We start from the raw sequence: 22,387 nt of genomic DNA, 5'->3' as shown, positions 1-22,387 counted from the left end.
GTACAACCATTCTTCCTCGTGAAGTTGAGTATTTCAACGACGATTCCATTTGTCAATGAACTGGGTTTTCAACTTGCTTGGTTATGATGGAGTTACAGCAATGTCCCACTTCAACAGAGTTATCAACAGAGGCCACTGAAATGTTCATCATCTAGGCCGAATACAGCTTTCGAACTTTCTCTGCTTTCCATATCTTCAGGGCACGATTAAAGTCAAAGTCTTTGATAGCAGGGCCATCCTCTGAAATCCTCATCAGATCATCCAGTGTCGCAATTTTGATTGAGGTTCTGAGCTCAAATTTAATGCGGTTTTGCGTACTAAATCCCCAACATTTTACCAACATTGTTAAGTTTGGAAAGTCATTTGACTTCATCAACACACACATCACTTCAAGAAGACTACAATTGGTATAGGATCCTTTCACTACCCCTTTGTAGGTCTGAAAATCCGATCGAACATCATCTTTGTTTGTCAGGTGAATTTCGAAATGGGAAGTCAGAGTCTCTATTTCAGTTGGACCATACTTTTACAGACAGTCAGAATCAAGCACTTTCATGGCCTCAAGAATCTCCGTTTCCTCAAACCTTGCTTTCAAGTTGTCAATGATTTTTCAACATACACCTCAGCTATACTGTCAATCATATTCTCCTGTTGTGCGAAGTATTTTAGTTCAGGTGTATACCCCACAAGTTCCTCCTCCTTATCCTCTTCATCACTTCCCTTGAAACCATCAAACTTAATGTTTTCCTTAATGGCACTGATCACAGACTTGCAGTTAGACTCTGACAAGGGTCGTTTGAAGACATGTTTTCCATCTTCCTCAACCAGGAAGCGCGAGAGTTTTTCAATGAAAAGTCCTGGTGCTTCAAGTAAGTCCTGTAAGCTTTCACACATACTAGTGATTAACGGCTTCACTACACTGAAATGAACACTCTCGACTTGAAATTTCTTTAATAACCTAGTCATAAATTGAAGAATGTCCATCATCATGTGAGTAATAGCAATAATCTTTGAACAGTCAAACTGTTGTTGATCAGTTGCAATGCTATTTGCGGCAATTTGCCGCGTGATTGGTATTTCACGATGGATCGCCGCAGTCAGAACACTTGTTCCAGACGTATTCAAATGAATACCATCGCAAAAATAGAAATTCCTGACAGTAATTCCATTCCCGAACACAAACGATTGATGACAGTCGATAATTTGCGCATTAAATTCATCACTTAACTGCTTTAAAATATCAATGGAACGACATCAGCGTCAGTGCGCAGACAGAAGTACATATGAAGATATGACACGATGGTGATTTATTTTGAATTTCCTGCTGTAGAGATTTTGCATCGCTGTACAACATCTTTTAGGGAGGAATCAGAAGCGACATCATTACCGCCTGCATACACCACTATTTTTTTTTACGGAGAATAATTCAGTTTATTTTGTTGTGACTGAATACTGTAAAGAGTGTTCCCAGGACAGGTGTGTACATCAACGTCGCGTTTTAACCCGAGCTTTTGGATTTTTTCAAAATCAAGTCTCCAATGATGAGAGTTCTCCGTGGTTCAATTCTAGCAGGGGATGGAACTGTGTTTGCTGAAAGATCTGCATGAAGACTAATGTTTCTCTGTTTACATTTGAATTGGTTTGTAGTTGTCTGAAAGGGACTTTCAAACCTGACACAGCTGTTCCAAACCAACCAATGCCTCCAGGCATATTTGTACTGTCTTTGTGTTCCTTTTGACCACGATGAAATGATGACGTCCGCAGCTGCTGATGGAACTTTTCCTTTTGACAACTGCTTGCTGATATGACAGCTGTGAAGATCCTTAATCTCTTTCATAATGGGTGTACTTTTCCGCTATGTGGAATAAATAACAAATCTTTATGTCTTGGCAACCTTACAGGGATATCACAAAGACAATCCAAAATAACCGGAAACCAAGACTGTGTAGATCAGTATGGAAAAACTAAAATAGCTTTTTATGTCCCCCACTATAGTAGTGGGGGACATATTGTTTTTGCCCTGTCTGTTGGTCTGTCTGTTGGTCTGTTGGTCTGTCTGTTTGCGCCAACTTTAACATTTTGCAATAACTTTTGCTATATTGAAGATAGCAACTTCATATTTGGCATGCATGTGTATCTCATGAAGCTGCACATTTTGAGTGGTGAAAGGTCAAGGTCATCCTTCAAGGTCAGAGGTCAAATATATGTGGCCAAAATCGCTCATTTTATGAAAACTTTTGCAATATTGAAGATAGCAACTTGATATTTGGCATGCATGTGTATCTCATGGAGCTGCACATTTTGAGTGGTGAAAGGTCAAGGTCAAGGTCATCCTTCAAGGTCAGAGGTCAATTATATGTGGCCAAAATCGCTCATTTTATGAATACGTTTGCAATATTGAAGATAGCAACTTGATATTTGGCATGCATGTGCATCTCATGGAGCTGCTCATTTTGAGTGGTGAAAGGTCAAGGTCATCCTTCAAGGTCAGAGGTCAAATATATGTGGCCCAAATCGCTTATTTTATGAATACTTTTGCAATATTGAAGATAGCAACTTGATATTTGGCATGCATGTGTATCTCATGGAGCTGCACATTTTGAGTGGTGAATGGTCAAGGTCAAGGTCATCCTTCACAAGGTCAAGGTCATCCTACAATGTCAAACATCATATAGGGGGACATTGTGTTTCACAAACACATCTTGTTCAACTCTATCTTGCCTTACTTTATTTAACACTTTTGCAATAAGGTTAAAAGGAGGTAAAATGTATGGCTCAAATTCCCTCCAGTTAAATGAAAAAGCATCATTATGAAAACAGCCTGGTTCTGGGTACAATGACACAAAACAATCAATTTGTTTATTCAATCTTGATGCAAATTAGTTAATATTTGGCCAAAACAATTGTTTTCATATTCTAACAAAAATATCTACTTTATTTTCCACTCAGTATTTTTAGAAAAAATTCTAGAATAGAAATCTGCCGTATTACTTGTAACAGGAATATAACTTGCTGAAACATACATCCAAGACCACTTTAAAATGTGGTGGTTGACTTTTATAATACACACAAGATCATGTAAAATAACAAAACTGACATAACAATATGTGGACATACCTGACGATTCTACACCTCCAATAATCCCATCTGTTTGGGGCCTGACTATCAAGAATTGTGCAATCATCTCTTCAGATGTCTCCAAGGGTCGAGCAGGCCCACCTCCAGTCTTTTGGGCGTTTTTAAGTTTGTCCCTTACTGAAACCAGAAGGAAAAATAATTACTGGTGTTATATAAAAATGGAATAAAATTGTATGTTCAATATTCAAAAATCAACAAATGTTTAAACATGTCTTACCAAGTTTAATTTATTTATTCGACAATGGTTGGTAGTGAAATTTAAAAAATGCAGCAAACCACGAAATGCACAATGCATGTCACCAGACATACTATGTGCTTGTGTTTTTTTTACAGCTTATTATATTGACATGATTAAATCGATATTGAAGAGTTACATTTATTATCAATACACTGGGAGTACATTTATAATAACTATTATGTACTTGAAGTGAATTGTGGTTGCAATTTATCAAAACGAGATATTAATAATTAAATTAACATAATATATTTTTTTTATTAAACTGTGAAACATGATTGTTCTGTTGAGATTATAGCATTCGAATGTGCTTTATGTTATTTTCTAGACATTTGCCCCATGAGAATGATTATGGATAGTCATTTTGCAAGGCAACTAGCCAAAACAGACTAGTTCTTTGGAAATAAGGTAAAGACTGTTTCAGTGTGCGAAAAAACTATTTACTTTACAAAACTGTACCTCTTGTTTTTGTATTTGAAAACATCTTCATTATTTCCTCCACCGTTCGCTCTCCTTGAAGCTTCCTGGTGCTGAAAATAAAACAAATTAATTATGTAAGTTACCAATTAAAAATGATTAATAAAATGAGAGCAGAGATACAGATACAAATGTAACTATCTGCATAAAACATGCATGGCATCAGAGCTCCAGATAAGGATTTAGTCAAAAGGGTATATAACCCCCTGATATTATTGTTTAAACATATTTTACTCCTTTGTTTCATCCGTAAAGGATACTTGGGAATATTGAGGGGTATTTTCTATTTACACAGATAACTGATGTATTACATTGCGTGTTTAATCTTGAAATATTATTATTGGTTATTTATATAAATAGATGCAAAGGAAAGAAGTTAAAATGATGATATGAACAGACTTTCTTTAAGATACTTAAATCGATTAAAAGTACGTGCCAAGATTTTTATTGAGTAATGTTACGTACCTGGCTGATTTTTTATGCGTTTTTTTTATTTTTCAATGCGTAAATACGCAGATACGCATCTTAACTTGAGCTCTGCATGGCATCACAAATACCCATTATTCCAAATAAATGTGACTACAATATAATAGGAAAAATAATTTTTTAAATGGTGTCAGTAGATTTACAATAATAGTTCATGAATGATCAGAGAATTTAATATTTTTGCAAATGGCACAGTCTATGATTTATTAACAGTATTTTGCATGAAAACAAGTGAATACAAAACTAAAATATTGAAACAAAATGACAAATTATCTTTAAATTCAATGCTTTATATACGCCCGTTTTAAAAAAAATGGGATGTTTTATAGTTTCACCTTGGCAGCGGGCGGCGTCCACAGCAGTTTCCTCTCTCTATTTCAAATAGTTTTCATCCGATCTTCACCAAGCTTGGTCAGAAGTTTTATCTAGACAATATCTAGGTCAAGTTCGAATATGGGTTATGCTGGGTCAAAAACTAGGTCACAGGGTCACTTAGTGCATTTCAAGCATTTAGCATGGTGTCCACTCTCTAATTGAAGTAGTTTTCATCCAATCTTCACCAAATTTGGTCAGAAGTTGTGTCTAGAGAATATCTAGGTCAAGTTCAAATATGGGTCATGCCGGGTCAAAAACTAGATCACGAGGTCACTTAGTGCATTTCAAGCATTTAGCATGGTGTCTGCTCTCTAATTGAAGTAGTTTTCATCTGATCTTCACCAAATTTGGTCAGAAGTTTTGGAATAATGATGTTATGCAGAAAATAAAGCCGCCCTCTTCCACGCCATCCTTGGCTTTTGCCTCGATCTTGTTAAACCAGTTTTCCTCTTCGTACCATAATCTCATTTGATTTGAGATTTTGTAAGATCAAATTTGAACTATTGTCATCATATGTCTCTTGTAAACAGTTTTTCTCTTAGCAATCTAATCTCATTTGAATTTAGATTTTCTAAGTTCACATTTGAAATATTGGCATTATTGGCATTTGATTTTTAGGCTTTTTATTTCTTATTTGGCACAATCACAGTAGATTTAACTTTTTTCCTGCATGCCCTTCACGCGGCTTTTTTCTTTTGATTTTTTCATTGGAGATGTTTTTCCAACTTCAATTATTTTCGCCACATATGGCATGTCAACAATGTATTTTCAAAACCTGAAAACTCCGAGTGGGACTCTGCAACTTGGAGGACATCGTCCTCATTTTTAGAACTTATATTCTGTAAAATTTACAGTGTTTGTGCAAAAAAAGACAACTAAACCCGGACAGCATACTAGGTAAGCTCTCAACAAAATTTCTAAGTGCAGTTGTTTCTATCCAACCGTCATTGTCGACGCCAGAAGAAAATATGATGTGGTGCGGGGTTTACTTGAGGAAATTGATAACGGTGGTGCCTGATTAAGATTTTGATTGGTGAAACCGGGTTTAAATATATTTAACAAATATTTGAAGCAAGATTGTCATTTCATATTGCCAGGACAATATGGTAGATTATACATGCGAAGCCAAAGATTTATGAAAATAAGACAGTATGTCTTGCAGTTTGTTCTGATATCTTAAGATTTAAGAATATATTATTGAATACATCTGAAATCGGTGCCAAAATATCAAGTTGCTTGCAGCATATATGCCTGTTGTATACATCGAAATTTCAGCGAAGAACACGGGCTTATTAAAGAAAGTAATTCTGATGTTTTTCTCATTGCGGTAAGCCGCATAAAAAACAGTCTTTTATACACAAGTTGAAATTCTTCAGATTTTTAAAAAAAGTTATTTGAAAAAAATCACTTCTTAACATAGTAATTACATCCATTAACATCCATTTGTGAACCCCATAAAGTCACATGATCCTGCACCCTGTTATAACACTTTCTGACAACCAACATACTGCTTTATAAAGCAGAGGATCAACAAATTCCTTCTGTGCAGGTGGGGTAATTTCTTCATGAAAATAAAACTCATTGTCATGTCTTGAGCTTTTGTCTATAATTCTTTGATGCAGTATGCCAAGAGCTTTGTGTATGATTGAGTCATCTCTATCAGTTTCTGTTTCTGGGAGTAATATATAAGAATAATCATTGTTTTTTCTTGTTCAAATTGATTTGCTTCTGGTATGGCTTCACTGAAGGTCATAATGTGAAGAACAAACAAGATCTGATTTAGCATTATGGACAACTAACAATATCTTTAAGTCCGATGGAATTGAGAAGTTTCTTCAAAGAATTACTCTTGTAAGATTGTGTCTAAAATGGACAAAAATTAAATCTCATTTTTGACCATAATTTTATCCTCAAAGTTATTTTTTAACTTCTTTGAAGATCCCTCGATTGGCACCACTGGCTTCACTGAATCCTTAACTACAGTTAGTTCTTCGATTCCCAGGATATCCTTGAAGCCAATCGCTTTTTTCATCAGTTGCATCGGTTTCTCCAGTTTCTGAATTTTGAACTACATGCAACATTTGTCTCATCTAACTTGGTCCTCCATAGATACAACAACAACAACCTTTATTAGCATATAAGCATAATACAATGCTTTTTTGCCACAAAACAGAAAGTTACGCAGTGTGTATAATGATATCAAAACATTGATTCAATAAGAGAAGTTTACAAAAAAAACAATAATACAGCAGTAATCAATATAATTATATCTTCAACCGTAACACGAGGAAATTGTAGAATTGATAAATTAATCGAGACTTGATGAAGATTGATTAAAATTCTATCAAACCAGTGTTCTTAGGGTTTACACGAGAGAGAACAGAGTGTGAAGGTCAAGGTCATTCTTTAGAGAAGTAATAATGACTTATCAGTGCTGGGTGGGAACGAGCATGGTTAAGTAACCTAATAGCTCGGGTGGGCGTGTAAACCCTAAGAACACTGGTTTGATAGAATTTTAATCAATCTTCATCAAGTCTCGATTAATTTATCAATTCTATCAAACCAAGTGTTACTTAGGTTTTCCACGAGATTTTAGAGCTGCACTCAGTCATTTTTAAAAGGAGTATTAACCCAGCAATCAATTATGATTATAATCTGAATAATTATCACCATTATTTCATTCTATTATCGCTATCATATATATAGTAATGGTTATGTGTACGATACCTGTCCAGCTAGTTACCACATGTGGGCTGCAATATAGCCCTATTGTATGATGACTCTGGAATAACTCTTTTGTAGTATTGCTTGAAAGTCTTTGCAGAACTCCAGCCTGCCGCTTTCATGATGGTTCCTTACTGTAGACCACTTTCTCCTGCTGCCGATGTTGAAGCTGCTCTGCAGCTATGCGATTGAAAAACAGCAGTGTAAATCCCAGATTTTATCATAATGGCCTTTTAGTCATTGTGCAATTGTACTTTTTGTTACCCCTTTAAAGGGAGGCTATGAATAACTTTTCATCACTTTCAGTTCGAAAGGTTTTTGTTCTTGAAATATAGTCATTTATTGTCTTTACAACACATAACTTTTCGTTAACGGAATATTTATCTAAGACTAATGGCTCTAAATGTTTATTTGATTGTGTGTGTTTTAATGGACTTGAGAAGTAAAGGACAACTGTATCACCCTCAGTTTTTACATCTTGTAGTTTTAATAGATGAATAGTCTGTCCTCTTTGTCCACTCAACAGCATAAGAAGAATAGCCAGTTTTTCAGATAATATCAGTAATGGCAATGTTTCATTAGATGACAATGACAGTATATAATTGAAAACTTTATTTACATCCCAAATAGTCCCATATTTTGGTAAATTTGGTCTTTTAGTGAACACTCCCCTCATAAATCGCTTAATCAAGGTTTCACTTCCCAGGCTGTCAAGCGGTCATACTTTTTCCTTCTTTTTCCTACTATTTCCTACTTTTTCATCAGGATCCTACTTTTTCCTATTTTTTTACCAAATCTTCCTACTATTCCTACTTTTTCATTTTCAATGGAGAATTATTTTTTTTCAAGAGTTTATTTAGTAAACTTGCAGGACGAATGAATCTATGGCATGACTGTATCCCTGTTAATGTGCATTCATCTAGATGAGACCTGACAACCCATGCTGACTGTCTGCTAGCACCTCTTCAGGAAGCATAAATATTTATTTCTTATGTAACTTTTGAAATTATTAACAAGTTTTTTTTTAAGTAACAATTGTGCCTTGTTTACTTCCTTAACATTTGTACACTGCAGACTTCACTACCTTACACAGTTCCCAGTGATGCAAGAGCTGAGGGAACCCATTGTTTATTCCAGTTTTATTTTGTTTCCATTGACAACAATTTGACCAAACCTTATGCATGTTTACATGATATTGCTGTTTGGAATGTAGAGATATAGAGATACATGTATTGTATGAGTGGTTATGTAATATGGAATTTATTACACAAGTTATTTGAAAAAGAAAAAAATGATGCTTTGCCGAGTTTTCATCATTTACAAATATAATGTAATAAATTCTGTATTACATGACAACGGATATGATGTTCTATTGATATCATAGGTACATCATGTTTAGTAATTAAAGATAAATGCACAGAGCCTAAATGCCCCAATACATTTTTATGCTCCTGGTAGGGTGGCATATAGCAGTTGTACTGTCAGTTCGTTTGTCTGTCTGTCTGTCTGTCTGTGTGTTTGTCCGAAAACTTTAATTTGGGCCATAACTTTTGCAATATTGAAGATAGCAACTTGATATTTGGCATGCATGTGTATCTCATGAAGCTGCACATTTTGAGTGGTGAAAGGTCAAGGTCATCCTTCAAGGTCAAAAGTCAAATATATATAGCTTCAAAAAGTCAAAAAATACAATCCAAGGGAAGTAATAAGCTTTAAGAGGGAGATAATTTCTAAACCTGCCAAATGATATATTGAAATTTTATTTCAAAGCGTGAAGAGGCCAGTAGGACCTGTAAATAAACTCTGAAACACACACACGGGCATTGTGTTTCTGACAAACACAATTCTTGTCTAATGATGCCATAGCTAGTGAGGTAACTTTAAGGTGTTACAGCGTAGTATTAAAATTATTAAACGGCATTATTACACTCCCGCGAAGTCATCAATAATGTGAAAACCATTATTTGAAACTGGAATAAACAATATAGTGCAACTGTTTCATTGCCCAATCAATGATGTCATAAAAGATGTCAGGTGATAAGGTCTATCTCCAGTTGCATAATCTGCTCTGCAATGACCAGTCATTTTGAATGTAACTTAAGTCATTATAACTGCACCCTATTGTCAATTTAAAGGTTTCACGATGTAGCTGTAGCAGAGCATTGACACTGCTTTATATATTAGTATTCATATTGTACAACAAGTTAGTGTATCACTAAATAAATTTGGTCTTCTGCCTAAGGATATAACATGCACAATATATTACCATTTGTATATCGATACACAGAAGACCTCTAACCACTTATTTGATGATACACCAAAATGAACAGCATCTAATTATACTTCTTAATCAGGGTAGCTTTGCTTGAAACTTAATTATCATAGATACACTATAAGTGCTAAAATGCCTAGTGGGAAAACAAAGTTTTACCCTTCATGGATGGAGAAGTTGGACAACAGTGGAAAAACAGTTGGATCATGGTGCAAGAGAGATACCGGCAATGAGTTTGCAAGATATTGTACTGTCTGCATGAAGTCCATCTCGTGTTGTAATTCTGGTGCTTATCAACTGATAAGTCAGGCAGATGGACAAAAACACAAGGAAAACATGAAATACATGCATGATAATTTACAAAAGCGTTTGTTTGGAAGTGCTCCAAAGCCAAGCAGCTCTCAGGGTGGTGGGGATAAATCTTTCTGTATGCAAGTACATCCATCACACAAGGAACAGATACAAAAGGCTGAAATCATCTGGGCCCTTAAGGTAGCTTCAAGTGGGTATCCATACAGAACATGTGATGGCACTCCTGCTCTGTTTCCAGCTATGTTTCCTGGACCTGTGGCTAAAAAATTAGTATTATGTATTCCTACTTTTGAGGGAAAAGTTCCTACTTTTTCCTACTTTTTTCCTTCTTTTCATGCAAAAGTAGTTCCTATTTTTTCCTACTTTTTGAAAAAAGGTCACTTGACAGCCTGACTTCCAATTCTATTGTGTAAGAGAGCACTAACTGAAGATATAGCTGACTTAGCAGTATTAATTGCGCTATAGCCTTTTCCATCTTCAAACATATTTGATAAAAATTTCAAAACAATATGGGTAGTTGGATTAAACGGATCAATTTGTTCCTCACTAGAAAAACACAACCGTCTTTTGAGATACGACCCATACTGCTGGCAAGTTGATTTTCTCGTCGACTGCAAAATGATGTCGGTTGTAATTTCTGAAATTCCTCTATCTCTGAGACTCTGCCCGATAAGATGAAAGCTGCTAATCGCAGATTCCTGATTGGATGTTTTCTGTCTGTTTGTGCTGGAAGATGCAGACAGTTCATTGGGAGAATATAGGATTGGCCCGATATGTGATGCAGAAGAGTTGAAAACCATACTTGCGTTGACCAAATCGGTGCTATTAGCACCACCCTGTGTACTTGCTCTTTCACCACCTTTTGTATAGTTCTTATGACACTGAAAGGAGGAAACATATACATATTTGCATAAATGTTCCAACTCATAGTGAAAGCATCTATCGCAATGGCACATTTATCTGGCTGGAAAGACACATATTTTGACTTTTGATTATTGAGTTTAGACATGTCAATTTCAATGAATCCGAGTGTTTCTTTCATTTTATGAAATATTTCAGTCTTTAACATCCATTCCATATCATCGTTCAAATTTCTGGACAATCTGTCTGCTTCAAAGTTGCCCCCTCCCGGTACATGAGCAGCACTTATCCAAATTTGTTTATCCATGGCCCACAACCATAATTGTTTAGCAAGATTGTGTAATTTCTCTACTTTTCCCCCATAATTATTTATGTAAGCCACAGCAACGGAATTATCCATATATATCTTTGCATGAACTTTTCTCTCATTACAAAGTAACTTTTTCATTACCATTAACGCGCCTTTAAGTTCTAAGTAATTAATGTGTTCTTCTTTTCCAACTTCAGACCAGAGTCTTCAATAGTTGATCCATTAATATTATTTACTCCCCCCCCATCCTGTTTTACTAGAATCACTATGAATGATAACAAGCGGTTCTGGTAAAGAGATGGGTTTATAACTGAGTTCTTTATTTTTAATCCACCAGTCTAGAATCTCTTTCACATCCTCATTTATAGTCATTTTTGAATTGAAATTCCCAAAACATTTTTTCAGATTCTTGTCTCTCAAGTGTTCCAAGTCTTTGTAATATAAAGCGGCGAATTGAACCCCTGGTTCACTAGCTACCATTTTTCAAATCAACTAGGAAAACTCACAAATAGTTACACTATATCGTTTCGACATAGTGATGCACATTTGTATTAGAATTTCCGCTCGATCGGGTGTAAGCTGAACTGTCATATTGATCGAGTCTAAAATAAAACCCAGAAAAGTTATTTTCTGTGTGGGTATGAAAACTGATTTTTCCGGGTGAACTGTAAATCCTAATTTATCGACTAATCGTATAGTGTCATGAATGTTTTCCAAACAATCTTGATAATTCTGACCTTTTAATAAACTATCATCAATATATGGAGTGTTGAAATGCCCAATGTTTCGAAGTGATGAATAAACAGGCTTAAAAACTTTGGTAAATACTCTCGGGCTGCAAGCCAGACCTTGAGGTAAAGTACAAAATTGATATCTTTTGTTATTCCAAATGAATCTCAAATACTTTCTATCAGATTCAGCTATAGGTATACTGAAATAAGCATCCTTTACATCAATTGATCCAAAGAAGTCTCCTGGTTGAATGTTTGCTATAGCAGACTTCAGAGTTTCCATCTTGAAATGAATCTTTTCAACACAGTCATTGAATCTTTTAAGATTTAATATAACTCTCACAGTTCCATCTTTCTTTGGTCTCATAAAAATATTGGTATAGTACTCATGTTTGTCAGTTGTTTCAACTTTTTCAATTATCTTTTTGTCTAAAAATTTAGAAATTTCATCATCTATTTGTTTTTGTTCCATTTGACTGAATTGTATTGGATTAGGCTTGAATGGCTGCCATGGGCTAAATGTAATTTCTAATTTGTAACCACAAATTGTTTGGAGAATCCAATTGTCAGATGTGATTTTTTTCCCATTCTGATGTAAAATGCCGTAATTTTCCACCTTGAAACATATCTGGTGTATTGTTTATAAGCAAACAAGGACTTACATCTAATATGGTCTCTTTCCCCTGTAGGACTGAGTCGAGGATTTCCCCCGGTAACTCCGACCTCTGCTTTTCCCGTAATAAACTTGTATTTTTTACTGGGATTGGCCGGCTTTGAACTTGTATGGATGAGAAGTCCCTCTGCCCTTTGGGGCATGGCATTGGTATAAAAAAGGGCTTGATGTGAATTTTTGAGATCTTTTCTCCTCCTTTTCAATGTCCTCCACTTTGGAGTCAATATTATCTCCAAAAAGGTTTGAAGTGACTGGAGTATCCAAGTCACAAACCTTTTTGTACCTGGCAGGGACAGCTGTCTTGACAATAGATTTTCTCTTCCTATTGCATTAATAAATGCCGTTCGTAAGAATTTTAAAACTGTCCTTTATTAACTGAGGCAGTTTTGTTTGTTCCCCTTTGTTTTTCAATATATCAAGACCCATTAAGGTAGGGAACATGGCTAACTTTATTTGTTTTTGAATATTTTGGAGAGCCAAATCCCCCTCTCTTTTGTCGCAAAGAGCAGTCCATAGTTCCTTATTGATTACAGGTACCTCTAAACGACGACAATTTTCGAGTACGAGGTACTTTGCAGACAATTCTTTTAATTGGTCCTCGGGCATTCCTTTATCTATGGCTTTATTAAATAATCCCCTTTTTTTTTTCAATAGGCGGCCCGAAAACTTGGGAATCCTCGTACAATGAATTGAATTCTACCATGAAAGAATCAGCGTCATCTGCTCGGTCTTCATTTTCGGAGACTGACCCCTCCATTATGTCCGACAAACTATCTCCGATCACCGACCTTTCGGGCGATGATGTTCTCTGAGCAGTCAAAGATGGTAGGGTTGACTCGGTACCCGTACGTTTGTCTAATTTTTGTTGCATTTTCGCAACATTCAACACTAGATTTGACAGAAGTTATGTCTGGTCGCTTTCGTACTTTCATTTTTGACGTTCCATATTGTTTATTCGCTCCCACAATGCATTAGCGTTTCCGCCCTGCGCAAAGTCGCATTGCGCATCCTCGCCGAGTCAATTCTGATTTTCAGAAATGGCGCAGTCAATTGCAATTTCTTGGGGATTTCCCCCGAATTGAGTGTCAAACGAATTTGTTTCTGAGGGCCTTTCCGGATTTCCAGGAGTTTCGTTGGCCTTCCCAGCACTTATTTTTGCTTGTTCACGCGTTCTTTTCAGAACACGATCGAAGTACGAATCGTTCCTTTGCCCTTGCTTATCAGCCATTTCGGCTTCGATTTCTTTGTTCTTTCGATCAAAGAAATAAGCAATTTTTATCCAAGGAATATCACAGTAATTAACGGTTAATCTTTACTGTCCACACTTTATTATATCCGTCCAATTATTCACGTTTGTTTTGCTGTTATTATTTTTGGTATTCCTGTACTTAAAAACGATTAATTAATTAATTATAAATTCAGATTTGTTCTCATGAAATGACCCTTATGTTCACTTTCTGTAATGGTACCTTGACCTTCACACTCTGTACTCTCTCGTGGAAAACCTAAGTAACACTTGGTTTGATAGAATTATTTAAATTATACAAACATATTCAATGAAAAAATCAATTAACATGGCTATAGTCTTGTAAAAGTTAACAATTATAACTGATTGTCTATATAATTACGCATTTATTAGCATTAAAAATATATTTAACAAGGTTTATTATGTCTTTTTTATTTGCCGACTGCATTAGAAAGTCAAGTGATATGATACAGTGATATGGTATGAGTAAGTGTTCAAGTCTTCACACAACTCTTTAAACTTTGGGCAAACTCGAGCTGCAGTTTGGGCCCTTGGGGTCGTCTTTAAATTAGGCATCTCCTTGCAGACAATATACAAAACATTATCGTCAGCCCAAACAGGTCTCTGCCTATTACATTTGTTACTGGAAACAGGGGTGACAATTGTCCCAAATTTGAAATCCTGTAAATTTAGCCGGGGTCTGAGGCGGAAGGTTCCCGGCGGGGGCGAAGTATTCCCAGTCCTAGCTTTATGTACTTTTATATAGTATTTCTAGTTACAATTTCTGTTGAGTACATGTATTCTTTGCCAGTATTAATCAATAAATGGTTTTTAACAAACACTGGACATTTCAACATTTTAATAATAGCTTTCTATAAATGACTATGACATTTCAAAATATATAAAAATAAGAAATTGTAATGACTAGGCATCAAGATTTTAGTGCAAATAAGAAGAAACATTACATACGGTAAAGATGTTTATCATGAGATCATTAAAACAAATATCACCAATTTGACAACATGAGATCTTTTAAACAAATTTCACCAATTTGACAAATTGCCAAAGAACAATATCATTCAATATTGTGAACTTCCATTTAACATGATCCCATTTTACCAAGAGTATATGACGAGCATTTCAATAATACCAAAGAAGTATTTTTTTTCTATAGATAAACAAGTCTGATCAACAGCACTAGAATTAAAAAAATAATAACGGAGCATTTTATGAGCTAATACCTGAAAAATTATACGCAATAAGGTGTCAGAGGAAACAATTAAAGTACAATTACATAGTTTAACTCTTAGAAAATGAGATCACTTAAACATTTGCAAAAATTTGACCTGTCAGATTGACAAAGAACAATATCAATATTATACACCGCCATATAACATAATTACAATATATCAAAAATATTTGACTAGCACTTCAAATGAAATTACCAATTGAGTATATTACTTCATAAATAACAGTCTGATCTAAGTATATGACTACATGTAGTACTTAAAATTAAATTATCAAAATGAGTATATAAGTGAATTAGAGTCTTGTATAAGAAGTCTATATGACTAGCACATAAAATAAAAATACCAAATGAAAATATTACTAATTAAAATAAAATTGTCTGCTATAACATCAAAAACATTTTTAAACAAAATACAGAAGCATTTTATGAGCACATACATGAAAATAAATAAGTTATACTGTGTCACAGTCTACAATTAAACAATACTATCACAGTGTTTAACTCTTAAAGATCATTTTAAACGTTGCAAAAAGGACTAGGTTCACGAAAGTGCCTATTTGGCCCTGTATTTTCTGAAAAATCAAATGCATTAATTTGATACTGTTTTACCGAATTCTTTTACAGCATTTTGTGCATTGTGCACACTGTCACTGTCAATGTCCAGCATATGTTGTGCCTTACTCAACAGCTTCGCTTCCACTCTATTTTTTGCCCTCGCATTGTGTAAGACAGCCCAAATTTCAGAAAAACTGACTCAACACCATCATATATTGATTGAGCATCTTCTTTCACTACTTTTAAAGACTACACATATGTCTAACAAAGATTTCACTGTGTTGATTCATGAAGAAGCTAACAAGTATTGACACCACTTTGTACTCTTCCTTAGCATTTGTTGATTCATCAATGTTTAAGCAGAATGGAGTGTCATTGAAATCCTGGACTAGATCGCTCTCAAAAAACTTGTTTAAACCATGAGTCATTTTGTAAGAAGACGTGGTTCTTTCCATTTTACTGCATTAAGTGCCTTTGAGGATAAGATCCCTGGGCACAACTTCCCAAGTTCAGGAGCCATGGAGTACTGGAGGTCGTGCTCGGCCATGAACCCAAGCAGCATTGCTTCCGAATTCAGACGCCTGTCTTCCAGTGGAACCAGTGGTCGTATAGGTAGACTGGTGCTCTCTAACGATGAGGACTTTGGGAGATGAATCATGCCTGAAACATATGTATAAATACAATAATAAGATTTCTTACTACAAAACCAAAAAAATGTGGAAACTTGGTTGGATTTTTAACAGAAATGTTGATAACAATTTTCTTTAATATCAACAATTACAGCAATTTAAATGGTCAATAATTCATACAAATTTACATTTATAGAAACCAAGTTTAAAACATACTGTATTTTTTTGTAAAAAAAAACAACAGTCTAATAAAATGCAAAAAGACTGTAAAAATCTTAAAAGAGCCCACATACAGAGAGTAAATGGTTAGTGCTTACTACCCAATCGTTGTGTAATATATCCATTATTTTGTAATATATCTAGCATAGTATGATAAATGCTTTAAGGCGGAAATTATTTATAAAAGACATGGACAGGACAGGACACATCCATTATTGCACTATCTTGAACGTCCTAGTCTGACTTTGGCCTTATATAGAGAGTTATTGTCTTGATCGAAATATGTCCTCTACCTATGCTACACATTTATATAAACTATTTTAAACAAATAATTCCGTGAATGAAAAGACAAAAGGCATACGGACGGTTAAAAAACTACACGCCATATAACTGACAGGCAGACTGACAAACAACGCCAAATCTACATCCCTTAGTAAAAAACTCACTATTTTAGGGGCAGGTCACTCAAAAAGTAGGCCCGCTACCACCATCTTTTATTTCATTAATTTGTTCGTTATAATACTCTTTAATATTGCAAAGTTTCAGAAAAATTGAATGGTTAGGTTTTTTTCATTCTTTGTCTATGTATCAAAATGGAAAAAATACCAGATGTGCCTTTAAGTTGTTTTAATAAAACATACTTAAATCTAATCTCGACCTATGCATTATACCAGTATATCAAATTCTAAACTATGTTTAATGCCGACATAACCAAAAATAAATTATACCTTGTACTTTGGTAGCCACTGTCGTTCTATGTATATATGGTTTCAATGTGGGACGAGAATTCCAGATTTTACTGTCCGTTATGTCCTTCAACCTTTGGTTAAACTCCTCTTTGGTAATGGCTTCAGCAAGACCCTGTTGAATGAACAATATCCATATACGCAGGGTCAAAAGTAACAGATATAAGTTCAATCTATTGGACCACGAAATATGAGAATTTGCATGCAATGGCATTTACTCATGCATTTCATGTAAAGCTTAATTTAATTTTAGAGAAAGTATAAATGTGAGTGTTTAATTCTTAAAATATAAACCATATCAAAACGTGAAACAAAATAATTTGCTGCTTAAACTTTAGTTTTATTATTACAATCTAAGCTGTAGTTGGTCTTTACTGCCGTCAGTGCTTTAACATGCTGTGGCGATTCAAAGTCGATGGAGGTCTTTTTTGCCAGTGGACTGGTATTTATGGAGTCTTCTATTGCACCATGTGCAGTACGCTTGGCCCGGTAGCTTTGTTTTCCGAAGATATTGGCCTATTTGGTCGTTGGTGATCCATTCCCATCGCCATTTGTTCCTGACTGAGCTATCTACGGCCTTAATATCATCTTTTGGAGTGGCAAACGCCATGTTCTGAGAATAGAATTAGGAAGATATATTTTCCAGAATAGAAACGAGAATTAAGATTTATTTTTTCAGATATGTAAGCTTTTTTAGCAAAATTAAAATGAGTTCTAAATGATCATCAAGAAGGCATTGAGGATCAATACTTTTACTTTGATAATAATTTACATGTTACTATAGTATGGTCATTACAAAAACAATAAATAACCAAATTTTTTAACATGGTGACATTTTTAATCGCGAAATTTCCAGAATGGTTAATAGTATTATCAATTAGACAATCCCTATCACCCTATGTGTCTTCGTCATACTCTAAAGCTAATATTAGAGAACGTTGAAAATAAATAAAAATAAATAAAAACCCAACGAACAATACCAAATCCAAAAATGACAGTCAGAAAACAACTACCTGTTAGGTTATGTTTTCTGCTTATATCCTTAACCTAAATGTACTTCGAATGTAATTGGTGATTTAAATTAAGAAATAATAAAAATGTGAAGACCTGAATTAATTGTATCCCTATTTCCACATAGTCCCAATTACGGTGGCATAGAGGTGACATTCACTTCCTTTTTTTTAATTGCTCTCCTCTTTTTTCTAGAAAAAGAGGAGTGCAAAACTAAATAAAAGCGGCGTGCAATTAAAAATAGAGCGGTGCATCTCTTGTTTTAAATTGCTCTCCTCTTTTTTCTATCTCGTGGCCACGAATTAGCTATGTCGTGGCCACGAGATAGAAAAAGAGGAGTGCAAAACTAAATAAAAGCGGCGTGCAATTAAAAATAGAGCGGTGCATCTCTTGTTTTAAATTGCTCTCCTCTTTTTTCTATCTCGTGGCCACGAATTAGCTATGTCGTGGCCACGAGATAGAAAAAGAGGAGTGCAAAACTAAATAAAAGCGGCGTGCAATTAAAAATAGAGCGGTGCATCTCTTGTTTTAAATTGCTCTCCTCTTTTTTCTATCTCGTGGCCACGAATTAGCTATGTCGTGGCCACGAGATAGAAAAAGAGGAGTGCAAAACTAAATAAAAGCGGCGTGCAATTAAAAATAGAGCGGTGCATCTCTTGTTTTAAATTGCTCTCCTCTTTTTTCTATCTCGTGGCCACGAATTAGCTATGTCGTGGCCACGAGATAGAAAAAGAGGAGTGCAAATCTAAATAAAAGCGGAGTACAATTAAAAAAAGAGCGGTGCAGAAAAAAAGGCAGAGTGCATTAAATAAAAGAGGAGAGCATTTTCGTCATCTCGAGATCCCGACATAGCTAACTCGTGGCCACGAGTTAGTCAGCCAATCAAATTGTGCGTAACATGTGTAAATTTTCTGTACGCATATATTCTGGTTCCCAGCATCCACTGTAAACAAATAGAAGCCTGGCATTGGCGGAATCATGGTCGACGCGATGATAATGGTGAGTTAACCAGATATTTACAAATGAGGCTCGTCGGGGTATCATTCATTTTTCAATCGAAATGCATATATTTCATTCTGTAAACGTTCTTCCTTTTTTTCGAGTTCTTCCGCATATTAGAGTTAATTAATGTTCCATAACCTGAGTATGTTTCGGACAAGTACACAGATAGTGTAATTTCGGATGTTTAAGTAAATTTGTAACATACTGTATTTGTGATGTATTTTTGAGTAGTGTGACAAATATGAAAGCATTGCGGTGTGGTTATCTTTGATTAACAGTAGTAATGCATTTTTATGTATTCATACCTTTTTCCAGGTTCACCACAGTCAGAATTTCAGACCTGATTAGCAAAATGCTTCTAAATATCTTTTCTAAACTCCATTAAAAATGGTTCGTGGTTTTCAAGACAAAGTTATTCATAATTCATAATTCAAATCATTAATCATATTTCAGATGGATCATACTTGGTTCCAAGTAATTGAGAGTAAGTCTTGTCCAGATCACACATACAGTGCCTGTGCCCAAAAAACTCAAGTACCCCTCATAAACGAGGAAGCAAGAGGGCAATATCAACTCCCACAAGAAAAACACCTTAACATGAACATAAAAGAATTAAACTGGTGATTATTTTTCACTTTCTAGTACTACTTTCTTTTCTATAATAATTCAATTGTATTTTTATAATTGTGAAATCTCTTCAACCAATTGTAAAATTTGTTGAAAACACAATATATCACTTATTAAGTACCAACATTTGGAATATATCACTTATTAAGTACCAACATTTGGTATATATACTATGGATTTAATATTTGTTAAACATAGGCTTGCTTAATAGAACACTGTATTTTTGTGTGTATATTGTATTTTTGCCATTAATATTAAGTTCTTTGCATTAGGACATGGGCTAAAAATTTTATTCAAAGATCAAATAAACCACTCTTCATTCATATAAACTATTTTGGCACAAGCCCATCAATCCTTTTTTAAGCTTTGCCATTAAACACTCAAATTTTCATGTTTCATCACTGATCTAGGATGAAAAACCAGACACAACAAATAGTCAAAAATTACGAAAAGATGGCGAGTCAGAAAACAGTTTCTGGAACAACTGTGCAATTGCCATGAACAACATGTTTGGTGGAAAAAACAGAACAGGTACATAATGATTCTTAAACAGTAATAACATTAGTATATTTTCCTTATTTTGCTGGCAGAGCACTCAATTTTATATTCAGGTATAATACAATGTCATATGAACCATGCTTATTAAATTGAATTTAGAAAACAATCATTACCATATGTCATAAGCTGTACATATGTACACAACAGAAACAGTGGGAGATGATAAATGTAGTAAAGGGGTGGGTAATTTTATAAAATAAAAATCTAAAACGGCTATCAATCAGATATTTTGTTTTTGTAAAATATATGACTAATTTTTAGTCAATTTAAACAAATATTTTTTTTGAAATGACTACTAATAATGTATAAAACACTTTTTAAGAAGTCTATGATATAGAAACATAGATTATTGATGTTTGCTAAAATAACATTATATTGTCATTTCTTTTAAAGAAAAAAAAAAGATTTATCAAGCAATATTATCATATATTATTATTTCTGTTTTGTTTTTTTATTTTACTTTTTTTTTGCTTCAAACAGGTTCCAGCTCTCCAAGAGAAGTTGCAGGGCATATATTGTCTTCTTCATTGAGAGGAAGTATCGTTGTAGAACTTTTAAATTAAATTGAATATGCAGCAAAAGAATGCTACAACAAGGACAGTGTTTTAGCCCAAAAGGATTTCTGTGACCTGGCTGAATATCAATGGCATGAACTCATTGATGAACTATTAGAGCAACAGCCACTGCTAGCTGATGTTCTCTTGGCTGTGTCTCTACCAACCTTTAAGATAGGGAATACAAAATCTGTTCAGAGACTAATACTGGTGATATCTACCGTGTTTGGAATGTTGATGAATACAGGATACCAGGAGTTGTCGTTACAACTCGTTAGTTCAAAAGATAATCGCAATGACTTTAGCTAAAGAACAAACATGCCCAAAATTACATTTAGTTTCAACTGTGTTTCTTTTTTTCTTCAAATGTTTTGTTTAAGCCCAAAAACACAAAATATGACTTAACACCTTGTTTATAAAATGGAATATTGTAAAGTGTGCAATTTATATTTAATCATTTTATGAGTAACTCAAGAGAAAATTTCATTGAAGAGTTGCCAAACTCAGCTGTGAATGAATGTTTGTTTTATAAAATATTCAATGTATGTATTTTAAATATATCTTTATATGCTTTAAATATTTCACAATATCTAAATACACTTACAGTAAAAAACATACCAGGTATTAAAAAAAAATCTTTCTTAGCCAGAAATTAGCAATATACATGTATAGTTTCTTGCAATTTGATAAAAAAAAAACAGTATTAAACTGTCACGTAATTACACATTGTTCGTTTATAATACACAGTAACAACTAAAGTTCATTTCTGTTTTCATCGAGATTTATTTCTGTTGAATATTTTCTAACAACGCTTGCTAATGTTCATGAAATACAATTTTACAGCGCGGTGGCCGACATGGCCACCACGTCAAGAAGACGTGACAAATCTCTAACCGCCGACTCCCCGAATGGCCCAAATGGCTCTCTAGTCCGTTAAAATTACCCCGCTTTTATACCAATTTTGTTACGTACTCGCCTAATTCGTGACCCACGCCTGTCATCAAGTAATGGGCGTCAAACGTGTGCATCTTGGCGTTCATAGACAGATGACATATCGTCCCGCCGGATTTTACGCCTCTGTACTCGCGGGTCTCCCTTTAATTTGACATCTCCAATTTGTATTCACACCTGGAAAACGCATCGGAATGTCGCTTCTTCCCGCTTAATGTACCTACTAATTGTTTATATGCATTTTGCGAGTCACGATTCTTATATTTTTACGCATCGGAATGTCGCTTCTTCCCGCTTAATGTACCTACTAATTGTTTATATGCATTTTGCGAGTCACGATTCTTATATTTTTCTGTTCGTTACATATTACTGAAATATATCTATTATCCTTTCATAAAATAAACTCATAATAATAAAATACATTGCATATACATTTTACTGAAATA

At 34.6% G+C, this 22,387-nt stretch overlaps 1 protein-coding gene and 1 long non-coding RNA gene across 2 annotated transcripts in view; one reads left to right on the top strand and one right to left on the bottom strand.

Moving 5' to 3' along the window:
- Positions 1–22,387, bottom strand: part of LOC127876444 (ubiquitin carboxyl-terminal hydrolase 38-like) — a 553,141-nt gene that overhangs the window by 379,016 nt on the left and 151,738 nt on the right. The window lies entirely within an intron of this gene.
- LOC127876497 (uncharacterized) lies at positions 19,721–21,468 on the top strand. Its single transcript, XR_008047896.1, has 3 exons — positions 19,721–19,871; positions 20,289–20,409; positions 20,917–21,468. It is a non-coding gene; the product is annotated as an uncharacterized LOC127876497 (long non-coding RNA).

This window comes from Dreissena polymorpha, chromosome 4 (genome assembly GCF_020536995.1).
Source record: "Dreissena polymorpha isolate Duluth1 chromosome 4, UMN_Dpol_1.0, whole genome shotgun sequence".
NCBI classification, from domain to species: domain Eukaryota; kingdom Metazoa; phylum Mollusca; class Bivalvia; order Myida; family Dreissenidae; genus Dreissena; species Dreissena polymorpha.
Note: the sequence above shows the minus strand (reverse complement) of the source record. Positions and strands in the feature narration are given on the sequence as shown.